At 34.7% G+C, this 17,631-nt stretch overlaps 1 protein-coding gene across 2 annotated transcripts in view; it reads left to right on the top strand.

Annotated features, from left to right (window-relative positions):
• Positions 1 to 17,631, top strand: part of LOC129224432 (SH2 domain-containing protein 3C-like) — a 102,220-nt gene that overhangs the window by 48,509 nt on the left and 36,080 nt on the right. The window lies entirely within an intron of this gene.

Raw genomic sequence — 17,631 nt, forward strand, 5'->3', positions numbered from 1 at the left:
AATCTTACCTGAGAATAGGGGGAGCGGTTTGAAAAATCTTACATACTTTTACATGGTGGGAGGGGGGTCAAAAAAATGCCAAAATCATCCTTACGTAACTAATGAATGGCTCCTTGCACGCAAAAGCTTACTATTTTCTTCAAAAAAGGGTACCTTACAAACTCCAAAGCACGTTTCAGCAGTACTCTGTATATTTGGGATACAAAACGTTTGTTATTTCATGTTACTTCTCGGCACTAAGGTATTTACTTATTCCTTAATAAAACAAGTGGTTTACTTCTTGTGTAATTCCTTCCTATGGGTGCAAATAAGAGGGGAGGGGGGGGGGGGAGTTTTGACGCAAACTGCGGGACTGTAATTTTTAGGGGATTTTGTCTCATTTGGGGGTATTGCTTTTGGGGAAGAGCTTCATAGGTGGTGCGCCTTCGCTCTTGGGATGGATAGATTTGGAATGATTTTAAAATACAATGAATGCTTTTCACTTGCTTTATTCGAATGGGGTTATAATTGAATGTTTGGCGTCGAATTTTCGATAATTGAGAGATTCCTTAATAATCAAACGATATTTTTCGAACGAAAATTGTTAATTATCATATGAGCGGATTTATGGAGGGGTATGTGTTGTGTGAGTGGCGGATACAACGGGAAAATCATGGGGGTCATGTCCTCCCACCCTAAACCGTCGACAACAGTATCCGTACACATTGTGTTCAAACACTTCATGCATAAAATGTCAACGATGACAGTATCTTTTCATCTCATTAATTATTTTTCAAAGTAAATATTTGAACTACTACTTCGTTTCATTGCTCATGAAATTAATTCGCAACGTTTATTCCCAATCAGATGCCTTATTCCTGACCGATTTGGTGCTTTTTATTGACTCCCAAACAGATTCAGACATTTTTCGTACCAGAAACGGGAATTTCGTTCATGGGCGTGGGGGTGGGGGCTTTCTTCAACATGAGCCCCCTCTCCCCCCAAAAAATGGTTTTCTGTATCCGGCCCTTTAGTGATCCGGTAGTGAAATCTTGAAACAAAGGGTAGAGAAACGCTTTTCATACTGTTTTGAACTTGACAATTATTAAGATCAAATATGTACAATTTTTATTAAAAAGTGAGGGATAATGATAATATGGGCGGGTCTTTGGGCGACACTAGCAGGTTTAAACTTGAGAATTGTTAAACTTAAAAATATATTGAACCAGTAAGTAACCAGTAGTGTAATTGAAAATTTAAGGTGGTCTTAGGTCTTTTTCGGATTATTGTTTCTTAGGGGGAGGGGGAAGGGAGAAATTTTCATAAGATGCGTGCCATTGCTCACAGGGACGGATGGACACCCCTGTCATTCTCTAAAGTTTCAGAATCAAATAATAGCTTCTCAAGTACTTTTTTTCGAATGGGGCTACTCAGTGAGCAAACTTTGTTGAGATAAAGGTTTCAAAACGATTCTTAACGCTGTGACAGTCATGTTAAAACGTTTGTGAAACGTTTAAACGCAATGTGTTTAAAATGCAGTGGTGCCCATCCCCCCCCCCCATGGCGATGACATTCATCTCTCAAATGCGACGGAGAATCCCCAGAACGAGAGCCCCATAAAATAAGACTAAATGCCCTCTTATAAGTTACCCTCTCCTCTTCAAAACTTTAATGGCATAGTCTGCGCCATGAACCCCCCCCCTCCCCCACTGCCCTCTCAATCGTGGGGGATCCTTGTTTAATATATTGCTTGTTGTCGAATGTTCGGTTATCGAGCGTCTCGGATGATTTGAAAACCGGATACGTAATCTGCTTTTTAGAGAAAGTTGGTAATCAATTTAAACCTTTTTGAGGACCAACGCACGGAAAATCAAGCGCAGCTATGAAACTAAGTTCCGAAATGGACCGTCGCGAGCCAAAGCACTTTCAGCAGTTTTGCCTCAACTTTACAATAAATAAATAAATAAATAAATCTCATAAAATCAGCACATCAATTGACTCCAAATTTTTAAGTTGAGTGAATAATATACTAATCAACATTTATGAAAATATAAGGAATATCACATTGAAAATATAAGGAATATGACTTAAACAGAAGCGAGTAAAACAAGAAAAACATTTAAATTCAACTACGCACGCGAAAATAAATGCTACGGAAAAAAGTCATAAATATCTTACGTATGGAATTTGAAAGAAAAAAAAAAATCTGTATAAAATGTTATTTTTATTTTTAAAAAAATGGGCCAAAGAGTGGAAGCTAATATTAATTCCACACGACAAACTTCCATATTTCTTTTTAATGCACTCAGAAATATTTCAACTTTACTCCCTACACTTTTATGCTGTTATTACATATTTCCCAAGTCAGCGAATGAAAAAGAAAAATAACAAAGAGCGAATCAAGAAAGAAAAAAAATAATCATGAACTTCAATGCAATTCAAGCCACACTTATAACTTTCAATGCGCCGGGAATCCCAATCTGCTGGAAAACGCAGTCAGAAATATTTTACCCGCCCTCCACATGTATCAGTCAGATAAATATAATTCCACTAATAACAAGAACATAAAAAAAAGGAAAGCAATAAATAAGAATAAATGAGTCCTTTTGCGCAGAGAGAGCAACGATTCCCCTACTTGTTTACATTATTAACTTTGTGTTTGAGTGCCCGAAACCATTTGAAATAACCACGTGATATCTGAGAATCATTAGTTTAAATACATGACCGTTCGAATAAATCACTCAAAATGAATGTAAAAAAAAAAAAAAAAATCGAGAAATCAATCCGTTACAGAAATTGAAATGAAAGGGGGAGGGGGTGATACCATTTCAATCGCTACGGGGCGTCCCCTGAGGGCTATCAACAGTCAAGGGCACATTGCCAGTTTTCTAGCCGCTACCAATAAACCTATAAAAGTTTATACTAGTCCGAGCCGAGTCTCCCAAATGCCGAACTCCTAGTTTCTGACAAGCTAACAGGGAATCTCGTCGAACCAGCATCCCCCAAGGATGCGACCCCTAAATGAAGACTAAAATCTATCAAATTGACCCCCTAAAACAGTCTTGCGTTTCGAACTTTTCCGGAGGGTAAGGGGGCAAGGGTGTATCTGCTCATTTTATCGAAAAACAACAAAAAAAACTAGACCCACTGAAACGTAAAAACTAGATTTTTTCAAGGAATCGGGGGAGGGGGGCAGGCCCGTTATTTCGAACTTTACAAGAGAGGAGGAGGGATTAAAGAGTATCCTACGAGTTGCATATTATGCCGAATAAGAGTAAGAATTTCATTTATATGAGTACAATAACTTCTAAAAGCCAGGAGGGTTCGCCCCTTATTATACCCCTAACTGATAGACTTGATGGCACATTCCTATTTCGAGCGCACCCCTGCCAATACAACTCATGAATTCAACTGTTCCAAAAGTCAAAGGTATCCACCCCCCCCCCTTCGCAGGGCGATGGTGCACCCTCTCAAATGTTACGGAGCATCCGTCTAGAAAGAGCTCCCCCCCTCCCAAAATGCGATTTAAAAAACCCTCTCAAAAAACCACTTTTATAGAAATTTCGGTTTCGCAGGCAGCGCCATGGACCCCCCGCCCTCTCCCGAAAATGAGATTTAAAGAACCCTCTCAAAAACCCAGCCCTAAAAATTTTAATGGCACAGGCTGCGCCGAGCCCCCACCCCACCCGAAAATGAGATAAAAAACACTCTGAAAAAACCGGCCAATGGCGCAGGCCGCATCATGCCCCCTCCCCCTTATAGTGGGGCGCCCCTGTAGCAGTCTACTCAATTCTGGAAAAGCTCAGAAAATGAACTACTTGAGTGCTCGATTCAAACGTCTCGAGATCTCGATTTGAAACATCTCGAGATCTCGATTAAAAACATCTCGAGATCTCGATTTAAAACATCTCGAGATCTCGATTTAAAACATCTCGAGATCTCGATTTAAAACATCTCGAGAAGTCCATTGCTCGAGTACTCGATTCCAAAGATCTCGAGAAGTCAATCGCTCGAGTACTCGATTCCAAAGATCTCGAGAAGTCAATCGCTCGAGTACTCGATTCCAAAGATCTCGAGAAGTCAATCGCTCGAGTTCTCGAATTCAAAAGATCTCGATTATCAATCACTCGAGTGATCGACTTGAAAAGATCTCGATTATCAATCACTCGATTATCAGAAGTACTCGATTCCCGAGATCTCGATTATCAAAAGATCTCGATTATACCCATCACTAGTTCATTTATTAGTACAGTAAAACCTGTGAAGTTGACCATCCTTGTAAGTTGACAGATTTCTTCAGGCACGGAATTAGCCCTTATCATATAAATCAACCTTTGTAAGTTGACCACTGAAACAGTGCACCGCAAGTGGTCAACTTATACAGGTTTCACTGTATGGATAAATAAGGTTCTACACATAAGGGTTCTAAAAAGTTGTTTAAAACTTATTTGTTTGAAATAATAATAATAATGTAATCAGGGCCCGATCAAGACAAACTGGTGCCCAGGTCCTGAGTAAAAATTGGTGCCCCCTCCCCCCCCCCATGAGAAAATCAGCACAATTTCAAAGTCAATGTTTTATACTAGAAACCTAATATAGAAACCTACACATTACTACAAAAACCTGGGATTTGAATACCAAACACTTGATACTCAACATACTAATCATAGTTAAAATTGCCTCACCTTAAGGTGAAAATGAATTAAAAAACATTTTAAAACTGCAAAAATAGCAAAAAAAAAAAAAAAAAAAAAAAAACTAATTCTGACATTAAGCTTTAAAAAGGCTTTGGCTTTAACAGAGGCAAATGTGTCGATCACATCATCGAAATCTAATTTTGGTGTCACAGAATTTTCAATGGTCAATAAGAAAAACGCCTGTAAATTATCCTGAGAAACGCAGCTTCTCAAACGATTTTTGATTCTTTTCAAAGCTGAAAAGGAACGTTCACTTGAACAGAAAAAAAAAGGAAGGAAGGAAATTAATTTAGGCTATTTTAGTGCCCCTAAATTTGTGGTGGCCAGGTCCGCGGACCCGCCTGACCGTGCGTTAATCAGGCCCTAGAATGTAATAACATTACTTTCCGGTACCCAAATATTTTACTGAACGCCATCGGATTTCTTTAGACTCCTGCATTGTGTTGGAATCTTTAGTTCACTTCGAAGTTTCCTTAAATCTGGAAACTCTGACGAAATCGTCAATTTTCACCAGTGCCCGAGCTCTGATTTATAGCTACTTCAGGCAGCTATCTTCCTTTCAACCCAAGTTCCGAATTGACAATTCCCAGCTGTCATCTGCGTGTCAAGAGTGCTACCGCACATCTATCAAGACACTTTTGCCGAGGTGGGGTTTGTTGCGAAAAGTCTTAACAGTTTTCTTTTTCTTTTCGCTTTCTTCACTTTTTTTGACAACTGTGCTTTCGAAATGTAATAGCTTCCTCTTATCACAAGCGAAGAGGTTTTCTTTTTGGATGAAATACGACGCTTGCTAGTTTTGTAAATGCTTTACTGAATTGGCTGCGAATAGCTTTCAAGAGTACCGAACCGGCATTTAAGTGGTTCTTGTGGAATGTCTTGTCATTGAAATCGTTCGTTTTCTTGATATTTTTATTCAGACATTAAGTATTTCATGGAATTATTTCAGCAAACACTTGATATCAAATCACGAACCTTCATTGTTGACCTAAATTAGAATGTCTTGAAAGTGGAATTTCGAATCTTCAAATTTTATTTTTTTAGCTGAAAAGTTTCTTTATTGGGCTCAAGTTATTTAATGATGACCTTTAGAACCATTTGTAGAGTCATAGTTTGTAGGCAGTTTTATTCTCTTCACAATTCACGTCAATTCCCCCGTTTTTTTCTTCAGAATTTATGTAGAACCATGATTTGTAAACCTATTTTTTTGCATTATTCTATTGTTCGATTTTCGCTCAATTCTTTCTTTCTGTTTACCTCAGGACAGGGGTGCCCACAAGGGGGGGAGGGGGGATTATGGTGCAAGTTTAGCCATCAAGATTTTTTTCTGTGTGTGTGGAGGGGGGGTCTTAAAATTTTTAAATATATTTATTTAAATGAATTTATTGATTTATTTTTAACGTAAACTATTTTTTATTTTTTTAATTTCATTTTATTTATTTAATTATTTTGTGTGTATGTTGTTGGTGTAACACAGAAGTTTTCTAACACAGTTCAAAATAATAATAATAATAATTAAAAATAAATAAATTAATTAATTAAATTTTTAAAAAATAAAATAAAAAAGAGGACTAAAAATAAAAAAGGGCAAAAGTGTGAGACAAATGGTGGGGGGGGGGGGGGGTTGTGCCGTTGAACTTTGGGGGGATGGGCACTCCTGCCTCAAGACGTAATTATTTTTTGTAATTCATTTTATTATTATTTATTTATTTATTTATTTATTTTAATGGAGAAGAGTTTTTCTATGAACTGAGCTGAAATTCGTAGTTTCGAAGACGTAGAAAAGTTTTATTCCAATCAAAAAGTCTCCATAAAATTTTAGTTCAGCAAAACCGATCACCCATTAAATATTTGACTCAAAAAATGACCTTTAAATTTCTTTATTGTTTGAGGAAACACATTAGAAGACAAGAATTACAATAAAAATTTACCCCATCCCAAAACTTGAATAATTTCAACTGATTTAACTTCCCTGGTCCTCAGCTCCCTCTGACCTTAGTTCGCGACTTCATGATTTTTGCGTGTCAAATATTTTTACCCAAAGCTTTGTGAACAATAATAATGACAAATTACGAACGTTAAAAATCCGAATTAAGTGAAACCTTTAACTTGGGGGCTGTCCACAAATGATGTCACGTTCGAAGGGGAAATTAGTTCGTGAAATTGTGACAAAAGGGTGGGGTAACAAGAACGAAGACATCATGCATTTTTTAGCAAGAATATGTTTCTGAAAAAGAAGGTGACACGTGACAAAGGCGGGACGAAGTATGGTGAAGTGTGAAAATTGAAGAGGGGTGCCGAAAATGTTGAAAAATATGCACCATTTTTGGACAGCCCCTAATTTTTTTCTCCATCCAACCGGATATGGTGGATATGGATAAGTGAGCATCTTATACTCTTTGCAGTTCTGAGTTAAATGAGCATTATAGAATTGCATTTAAGCTGGAAGTTCAATACATATTATTTACGGAATTGCTCTGAATAGAGAGTTTTTTTTTTTTTTCACTACCATTAACATGTTTTTATTGGGCCAAAAAAAAAAAAAAAAAACGGAGGACTTTCTTGAGTGACATCATGATGTTTCGCAACATCGCGATGTAGAAATTCCTAAATCACACAGCCCTAGTGTGCAGGCGTGTGTGTGGTCACATATGCCTACGTAGACATGTGTTGGTATGTGCATAGGTGTGTGTGCATGGCCCAACTAACTAAAAGTGAAGCCCTAGGCCGATGTTAATTTGGAGGCCTTCTCTGAAAACTCTGCAGTGGTTATTTACAGATACAGGGCTCGTCGGCATGTACTTTAGGGGGCCTCTTTGTCTATCACAGAACTATATATAAATCATTTTTTATGTGCATTATGAATCAATCCCCTTTGAGGCCCCTCATAATTGTGAAAAAGTAAATTCGTTACTGGCTGAATGAATAAAAATTACGATTTATGGAAGGTTTTTTTTTTCCAACGAACAAGTCATAATTCATTATTATTTTTTAAAAAATACATGTATTTTTCATATATTGTAATGTTATGCATAATTCTTTAAGTAATTAGGGGACCCAGGCCTAGTAGGCCTGTGCGGTTATCAGGCCCTGCGCGCGCGTTTGTGTATGGTCACATGCCTACGTAGGTTTGTGTGCGTATGTGCATAAACGGGCACGTGAATGTATGTTGGGGCATAGACACCACCGCCCACGAGTGGTCCGGCTCGCGGATGCCGGTGGACAGTGGAGTTTAATGCCTAAGTTAAGCCTTGAATGAACGCAAACGATTTGTAACCATGGCGACAAAAAAATCTGTCCACTTAATAAATATTTAAACAACGAGCTTGACTTACTCTTGTTGTCATGTTTATCTGAAAAATCAGAGAAACATCAACTTTGGTCAAGTAACGAAAAAAGCAGTTCGTGATTGCTGAAAAAGAGAAAAGGAAAAAAAGAAAACAAAAAGTCCAGATAACAAGGTAGAACTCATGTACAATTGTATCTACCTGTAAAAGCCGTTTATCTGTCGCAGTTCAATTTTCGCTTTGCGTGCTGAATGGAGCTAACGATTTTCTACAGGGTCATAAACTAGTGCGACGTACTACCGGGGTGGTCGAGAATAATGGAATGCATTTTTTTCTCTCTACTTGACCATTCTCAAGGTTATTCTCCCCTCCTCCTACCACAAGTTAGCGCCAGGTAAAGTCGTGAGTAGACCACTCCATTGTGGATTGAGGGTTGAATGGTGAAAAGAACGCCAGAAACGGAAAAAAGAAAGACGAGGAAAACGGTAAATAGCAGCACTAAAATTTATACTACTAAGTTATTATCCTCGAATTTGTGTGAATGAAGCTTATTTAAAAGGTTGGAGTTGACAACGTTATGAATAGTTTGCGGGAAGATTGGAATTTGAAACCTTTACTTTTGATTTATATTTTTTATAGAAAAATGTAATTTTGAATCTGGAAACAAACATTGTGAACAACAGCATTGAAAAATCAACTTAAAGTTTATTATTTCTTGTATTTTTTTAAAACGTATTTATTAATTTTTAACGTTTCTTCTCTGTTTTGCAAATGTTCATGCAGTTCTATACAATTTTCTCTTATGTAGAAGTTTTGTTAAAATTTCAGAAAGGGATAGCTAAACTTTTTTGCTCCTATCCTTGTGATTGCAATAAGCATCCCAGTGCAAAAACTAAAAAAAAATTCAGAAGAATATGTTATGTATTCTGCGAAAAATGAAAAATATATGAAATGTTTTTAGTTGAACTAAGTTTTAATTTCTAATGTAACTGATTGGCAAGACCTGTTCCCTTAGAAACCCCCTTATCCCGGATTTTGTGACCTTTAAAAAAAAGAAAGATCACTTTTTATAAAAATACATTATATTCATATGACAAACCTAAAACAACGTTCGTAGAACTAATCTGGATATATATATATATATATATATATATATATATTTGTCAATAAATATAAGCTCATTTCTCTACAAATAAATACTTGATAAAATTAAAAATAAGTTTCATTCGTTTTGTCTTTTTGCTGAATTCGTTTATTCATTTCATTCCATTTTTGCATTTTGATAGTGTGAAATGCATCCTTGTTTTTGTTGAGTAGATTCTCATTTTTACACACCTACAAAACAAAAAAATATCTTTAGAAAACTACACACTAGCTTTTACAAAAGTGGATCCAGAAAATATTCAAGGAGGGGCTGATTGATGTAAGATATTTACCCTTTTATACGTTCCTAAACCTCCGTCTCCTAACATCATGAAAGATCGTCTCAAATTCAGTTTTTTTAAAAATTCCATTTCGAAAAATTTCCGGAAGAGTGTACTGCCGTTTGCAGGTAAACGGCAGTATCTGCAGAAATGAGTTTTCGAGATATTTGAAGAAATGTGTAGTCTATTCAATACTAACAACAGGAAAATGTTGGAATTAGACGTTTTTTCGCACCTTTTTTTAGCGGAAACCACCAAATTAGCCAATAAAGACAACGTACAATAGATGACAGAAATGCAAAAAAAAAAAAAAAAATTGCAGCTACTGCCCTTTACCTGCACACGGCAGTGTGCTGAACCCATTCCCTTAGCTCTAATGTCATCAAAAATGTTCTATAATTGCTTTTTTCGAACTTCAATTTTAAAAAAAGTTCCAGGGGAGAGAACCCAAACCTCATCTAATATCATTTAGTATTGTCTTAGTATTAAGAAATGTTTTTCAATTACGTTTTCAAGACTATAATTCTTAAAAAAAAACTGAAAACCCGAGGAATTACGCCTCAAGAATCGAGTCAAGAGTATTTTCATGCTTTGTACCTATTTTAAATAAGATTTTAGCATCTCAGAAACTGGAGGGGAAAAAAGCAATTTAAATTTTTAAAAGATTATTTTTTATTTTTTTGTTATTTTTTTAAACATAAACTTCAGACATTTTGTTGTTAGCGTGTCCGTTATGAACTGCTACGAAAAGATAGGTGCCATTGCCTCAAAAGGTTCGACTTCTTTATTAACAGATAAGACAACACAAGAAAGAGTTACCACACATAGAGAGGAAATAACACCCAGGACACCAGCGGTAATCAAACCCGCAACCTCAGGCACATGAAGCGAAGCTTCTACAATAGAGTCATGTAGGTCCCTTCAGACATTTTAAATATTAAGAATCAAATTAGTATAATTCTATTCTTTCCCTGCAAAATTTCTTTGCATTCTTAGAAAGTTATCTTTCAATGAAATTGATTACACATAAATATTAAATTTTTGAAATCACCTAAAAATCAATGCTAATTACTCTGATTTCAAGATTTTAGTAATAATAATGGTAATCATCGCTCTAACTATAATCGATGACGGTTTTTTATCTTTTTAATCGTAATCATCATCATATTCTTATTACTCACGTTCATAATCTCATTATTAGTCGTGTTCATATTTATATAAGTTCTGTAAACGTTGTCGTAATCGTTGTGTTTCATTTCGACTACAAGCTTGTTTTTTCCCCCCTCTTTTTTTACTTCTTAAATTAAGTGTTCGTATTTCACAGTTTGGCAGTGGCAGGGTGATCTGAGTAATCTGAGTGTTTAGCACACAAAATCCCCAAGTATGCATAAGAATTGGCTAGTAGTGCAGCTCCACGTCATTGTTCTAGGGAGGGAGATGGGTTGATCTTTAAAAATGGTACATCATAAAAAAAAGTTGTATTTTAGCATTTCACCTGTTTAATTTTTTTAAACTTTTAATTATAAATATCAGTGACATTTCTCTTTTGTCTAAATTATTTGTCCAGTTCTTTTTGCTTAAATTTTGCAGCAGGTTGAACATCTCACTACAACGATCTTTTTCAACATTTTTTATGCAAAGGCAGCCGAACAGAATAATTAGCTTATAACTCATAACCTTTCCCTTTTTATATTTCCGTTTCCCCAAAGTTCATTTCTTTACCCCGTCGCCAAATTGCCCAACAATTTCTATTCATATTCACTCACCCAAAGAACCTGTTCCATTCCCTGCATACAAAAAAAGTCTCACTAATAAGTGGCTCAATATTTCTCGCCAAAAAACCGGAAGAATAGCACTCGTCACGCTCTCTTTAATTTCGTGTACATCACGCATTTGCCCTGCTAATAAGAAATAAATTCCGACACAAAGTAAGATGTTGGCGACAGAAAACAAACGAACGAAGAAGAGCCGTGATGAATGGAACAACCGCGATAAAAAATAATAGAAAAATGACTTCTCACGGAGAAAAGGCGGCTAGAGATTACAATGGAATCATGGAGGCAACTTTGCTTGTAATCATTACTATCTCGGCGAGATTATGCAGAGATATTATCTCCATAGAACGAGTTTTGAATGAAGTGCAAGGTTGCCATAAAGTGAAGGATTTAGAATGGATTGGCGTAAAATCAACTTTCCCTGTAAACTTTCTCTTTCTAAGTACTATCAGTGCCATTACGAATAAAGGAAATAGTTTTTACATGTAATTTGACAATTAGAGAATTTTTACCAAAGATCAAAAAATCATGGAAAAAAAACGGTAAAAACCGGCAATTTTGTTTTCGGCAATTTTTGCCAAGGTGGCCAAAATAGATGTGCTTTGAAAAGTAAAATAAAATATACAACAACGTTTATTCCACAAAATTTGCAGATCACTGCAGACACGTGTTTTGGGGTTTCAAGGAACCCCTTGTGAAATGAAATGTGAATTTTGTAGTTAGCTTTATTTCTAGTTATTTTATCTCTAATATAACAATTTTAATGTTTTTAGACTTAAAATATTCAACGCATCATTAAAACAGTAATTAACCTAAATGTTTAATCTAGTAATTAAATCTAGTTTTCACTTTTGTTGGAAACTTTTTTTTCCCTCTGTAATTAATACTATTTTTAAAACTATTAAACAACAGTCTTTACTACTGAATTACTAATTCTTATCTTTTAGTTAATTTTTTGCAAAGAAGTAATATCAGTTTGACTATGCTATCATAATGATAGAAATTTGAAGAGAAATTTTTATTTAATATGCAATATAAATTTAAAGAAAAAATAAATGTAAATCATATTAGACCATAACTTTGTTGACGAAAATTACACATAAAATAGTTCAAGCTGATTCATATTCAATTGAATTCTGTACATTGGACCATTTTATATCACATCTTGCATGTCAAGAGCTTGAGTGCATAATAAAAGCTAAAACTGAAAGCACAAGAATTAAACAACAACAATAATTTGCGATTCCTCAAAATTCGTCTAGCTATTTATTAAACAAAGAAATAATTGGAAATTAATCTGACACATCACTGAATTAAAATTGATTTACAATTTAAGTGTAGACACAATATGTTAAGTATGTCTTAGGATTCAATAAACAGACAAGTGTATGAGGAATAATAAGTTACAAAAGTAATCGCATCTAAAACCAGAGTTCGTGATTTTTTTTTTAAATCAAAAAATACGGATTTTTAAAAATTAAAAGCGGGTCTTTTTGATTTAAATCATATGTTTTTGATTTTCATTAAATCTTCAAAAATTTGCAATTATTAATTACTTTACATTTATAAACATAATATATTTCATACAGTAAATGAATCCATTTAGTTTACTTTTTAAACCAAGATAAGTTCTCCAACTATTCAATACATTTTAAAGATTTATAAAAACGTTATAATACTTAGATAAGATGTGATTTTGTTTTATGCTTTGCTTAAAAATAAGGTTTTCATCATGATGTACGTTTTAGTGTAGACAAATATGTTGAGCAATTACTTTTTTTTACTATATTAGAGATGGTGTATAAACAGCAAATTTTTATTTGGTTTTGTACTGAATTGAACTGTAATTTTGGAATAAAAGCAATATTGCTAGAGTGAAAATCTGTTTCACACACTGAAAGAGGGATCTATGTAGTTTTGCCCTGTTGAAGTGAAGATTGTAAGTAGGGAAATAATGAGAGTTCTGCAACAGGAGGCGGTGTTGCGGTGTTAACACCGCCTCCCCCTCCCACTCTTCCTCCCACCGCCTCCTCCACTTCCTCCCCACCCCCTCCCGACCTTGGGGTTGACCCTCCCCACGACCGGGGCCGCCGCGAGAACCCGTAGAAGGTGACGAGGGTTTTTCCCGCGTTTTAGATATTTTTCCCGCGTTTTCGGACTTAGAATATTTTGAACTTGTTGTCATGGTATCCACAAAGTTTTTACTTTTTGGATGGCAACACTTGTTTGAGTTTCGGTTTTGGAATGGCAACACTTGTTGTCATGACAACCAGAGTTTTTAGTTTTCGGTTGGCAACACTTGTTGCTATGTTTTAACTTATGCTATGTTTAACGTCGGTGGCGCCATCTATTGAGATATTTCCGGACTTTGAATATTTCTGCGAATTTAATTATTTTTATTTTTACAGAGTGTCGCTGCTGGGAATCGAACACACGATCTCCAAAAGGTCTTAGTAGCTGTCAGATTTAGACACGCGCAAACTGACCAAGCTACTAAGACCTGAGTGTAAGCACGTTAATTATCATCTCAATATAATTTTCACATGAGGTAAATGCACATGGCGCCATCTATCGTGACTTTGAGTATTTTTTTCTGGACTTTGAATAATTTCGACGAATGGTTGTCAAGACAACCAAAGTTTCGCGAATTTAATTATTTTTTGATTATTTCAATGCTTTATGAACTTGGATTATTTTTCATGAATTTGATTATTCATTTTAGAGTTCGAATATTTTTTAACATTCAGATCTTAGACTAATTCGACGTCTTTCGTTCTTTTGATTATTTTCGAGCGTTTTCAAACTTTAAATATTTTTCACAAAACTTTTTTTTTTTTTTCATAGTACCAATCAGCTTTAATATTCAATATGATTTATACATTTTCATGAGTTATGTTTTAATCGCGTTATTAATCGTTTACACTGTCATTTTATTATTTTCATGCATTTATTATACTTGTAAAAATAAATCCCAACTCTGTTATATTTATCATTCTTTCGGTGATTTTTTTTTTTCGGACTTTGAATAATTTCGACGAATGGTTGTCAACACAACCAAAGTTTCGCGAATTTAATTATTTTTATTTTTACAGAGTGAAATAGGATCTTTAAGATTGAAAATAAACTTTTGTTTTAAGTTGATGGTCCCACCAACCAGCCCGGTGTATCAAATACACCCCATCAACTTTTTTTTTTTTTTTCATCAGCCGATGCATACCAATGCAGCTAATTTGGAATATGTCAAATCATTTCCTGAAATAAAATTTTTCTTAAATAAAATTTCCTGAAATAAAATTTTCTCAAAAAAAAAAAAAAAAAAAAAAAAATCAAAGAAGGACTCTAGAAGTGCTAAAAATCACAAGTCCCTTTAAAATGTGCTGAAATGAAATGCAACTTTTTACGATTCCCCTTCCGAAAATAAACATTCCCCTCCTTTTGAAACGTTAGTCTTTCTCCGTATGCGTCAACGAATTCACGCATCAGTGAACACGCGAAAACCACAAATGGTCAAAGGGGAGGAAGATAAGAACTTCTCTCTCTCTCTCTCTCTTTCACACATACTCAATGGGAGGGGAAAAAAATTTCCGAAATGTTATCATTCTACTGTTTCATCTAAACCTTTAAATAATTTTATTCATATAATATTTTTCATAAACGATTAAAAAATCAATTTTGAATATTTTAAAAGTGTGAACATCTATCTGAAAGTACTTTCTTTATTATTTGTAATGTATATGTTTAAATAAATGTGTTTGATTTAATTTCCCTGTTTCGATTTACAAGTATTTTTCATCCTTAACAATTTATTTAATACAATTTCTTTTTTAATCGTTTATGAAAAATATTATATGAATAAAATTATTTAAAGGTTTAGATGAAACAGTAGAATGATAACATTTCGGAAATTTTTTTCCCCTCCCATTGAGTATGTGTGAAAGAGAGAGAGAGAGAGAGAAGTTCTTATCTTCCTCCCCTTTGACCATTTGTGGTTTTCGCGTGTTCACTGATGCGTGAATTCGTTGACGCATACGGAGAAAGACTAACGTTTCAAAAGGAGGGGAATGTTTATTTTCGGAAGGGGAATCGTAAAAAGTTGCATTTCATTTCAGCACATTTTAAAGGGACTTGTGATTTTTAGCACTTCTAGAGTCCTTCTTTGATTTTTTTTTTTTTTTTTTGAGAAAATTTTATTTCAGGAAATTTTATTTAAGAAAAATTTTATTTCAGGAAATGATTTGACATATTCCAAATTAGCTGCATTGGTATGCATCGGCTGATGAAAAAAAAAAAAAAAAGTTGATGGGGTGTATTTGATACACCGGGCTGGTTGGTGGGACCATCAACTTAAAACAAAAGTTTATTTTCAATCTTAAAGATCCTATTTCACTCTGTAAAAATAAAAATAATTAAATTCGCGAAACTTTGGTTGTGTTGACAACCATTCGTCGAAATTATTCAAAGTCCGAAAAAAAAAAATCACCGAAAGAATGATAAATATAACAGAGTTGGGATTTATTTTTACAAGTATAATAAATGCATGAAAATAATAAAATGACAGTGTAAACGATTAATAACGCGATTAAAACATAACTCATGAAAATGTATAAATCATATTGAATATTAAAGCTGATTGGTACTATGAAAAAAAAAAAAAGTTTTGTGAAAAATATTTAAAGTTTGAAAACGCTCGAAAATAATCAAAAGAACGAAAGACGTCGAATTAGTCTAAGATCTGAATGTTAAAAAATATTCGAACTCTAAAATGAATAATCAAATTCATGAAAAATAATCCAAGTTCATAAAGCATTGAAATAATCAAAAAATAATTAAATTCGCGAAACTTTGGTTGTCTTGACAACCATTCGTCGAAATTATTCAAAGTCCAGAAAAAAATACTCAAAGTCACGATAGATGGCGCCATGTGCATTTACCTCATGTGAAAATTATATTGAGATGATAATTAACGTGCTTACACTCAGGTCTTAGTAGCTTGGTCAGTTTGCGCGTGTCTAAATCTGACAGCTACTAAGACCTTTTGGTGTTCGATTCCCAGCAGCGACACTCTGTAAAAATAAAAATAATTAAATTCGCAGAAATATTCAAAGTCCGGAAATATCTCAATAGATGGCGCCACCGACGTTAAACATAGCATAAGTTAAAACATAGCAACAAGTGTTGCCAACCGAAAACTAAAAACTCTGGTTGTCATGACAACAAGTGTTGCCATTCCAAAACCGAAACTCAAACAAGTGTTGCCATCCAAAAAGTAAAAACTTTGTGGATTCCATGACAACAAGTTCAAAATATTCTAAGTCCGAAAACGCGGGAAAAATATCTAAAACGCGGGAAAAACCCTCGTCACCTTCTACGGGTTCTCGCGGCGGCCCCGGTCGTGGGGAGGGTCAACCCCAAGGTCGGGAGGGGGTGGGGAGGAAGTGGAGGAGGCGGTGGGAGGAAGAGTGGGAGGGGGAGGCGGTGTTAACACCGCAACACCGCCTCCTGTTGCAGAACTCTCATTATTTCCCTACTATTGTATAATGCAGTGTAGTTAAATTTAGACCAACACATTCTAAAAATGCAAAATCAATTATAATAACAGCATTAAAAAAAATACTAAGCGCTTTTCATAATGCACTCAAAAGGCCAAAATAATGTTTCTGGGTTAGAAAGGACAGTTTAAGTATTCATGTAGTTTTCAAAAATTCCAAGAAAATGACACCACAAACGAAGAAAAGTGCGGCTCTCTCTAAGAATTTCTCTTATCGTTATCTAACTTTCAATCATAATTTTGAGCGTTGAAACATGCATATTTTTCTTATTGGGAAAGTTTAGTTTGAAATGACTAGAACCGCATTTTTCTTCGTTTGTGGTGCCTTTTGTTTTTGGAATTTTTGAAAACTCTAAGAATACTTAAAATGATCTTTCTGACCCAGAAAAGTTATTTTGTCCTTATGGGTGGGTGCATTATGAAAAGAGCTTAGCATTAAAAAAAAATTCTGCCTTTTAGTGTAAATGTATTTCAGAAATAGAATAATGTTACTATCACGAAACTTCACCTTATTTTTTCATATAAATGCTCCGTTCTAAAATGAAAAAATACCTATTGCGGGTCTAAAACTTTAAGCTGTTGGGGCGCTGAAAGTTAATCCTTGTTTCTCTCTAGGATTTATTTGTTTGCTAATTTAAGTAAACCTATTTAAATATGAAAGGCTAACAAAACTAATTTATGTTTCAAAACATACAAGTTACTCGTGATAAAGATGTAATATGTCTCTTTACTTAGCCCAGTTATCGATTAATGACGGTGAATACATTTCATGCTTGCTTCACAGAAGCCTTCATTCAAAAATTTCATTATGATTACTATTAACATTACTGTTGCAAAGGCAACAAAATTTGTAACAATGGGTTTTATATTTAAACATTTAATGGGGAAATTTCATTTGCTGTTTTCTATCCTAACCAAACTAAT

This window comes from Uloborus diversus, chromosome 6, assembly GCF_026930045.1.
Source record: "Uloborus diversus isolate 005 chromosome 6, Udiv.v.3.1, whole genome shotgun sequence".
Classification (NCBI taxonomy): domain Eukaryota; kingdom Metazoa; phylum Arthropoda; class Arachnida; order Araneae; family Uloboridae; genus Uloborus; species Uloborus diversus.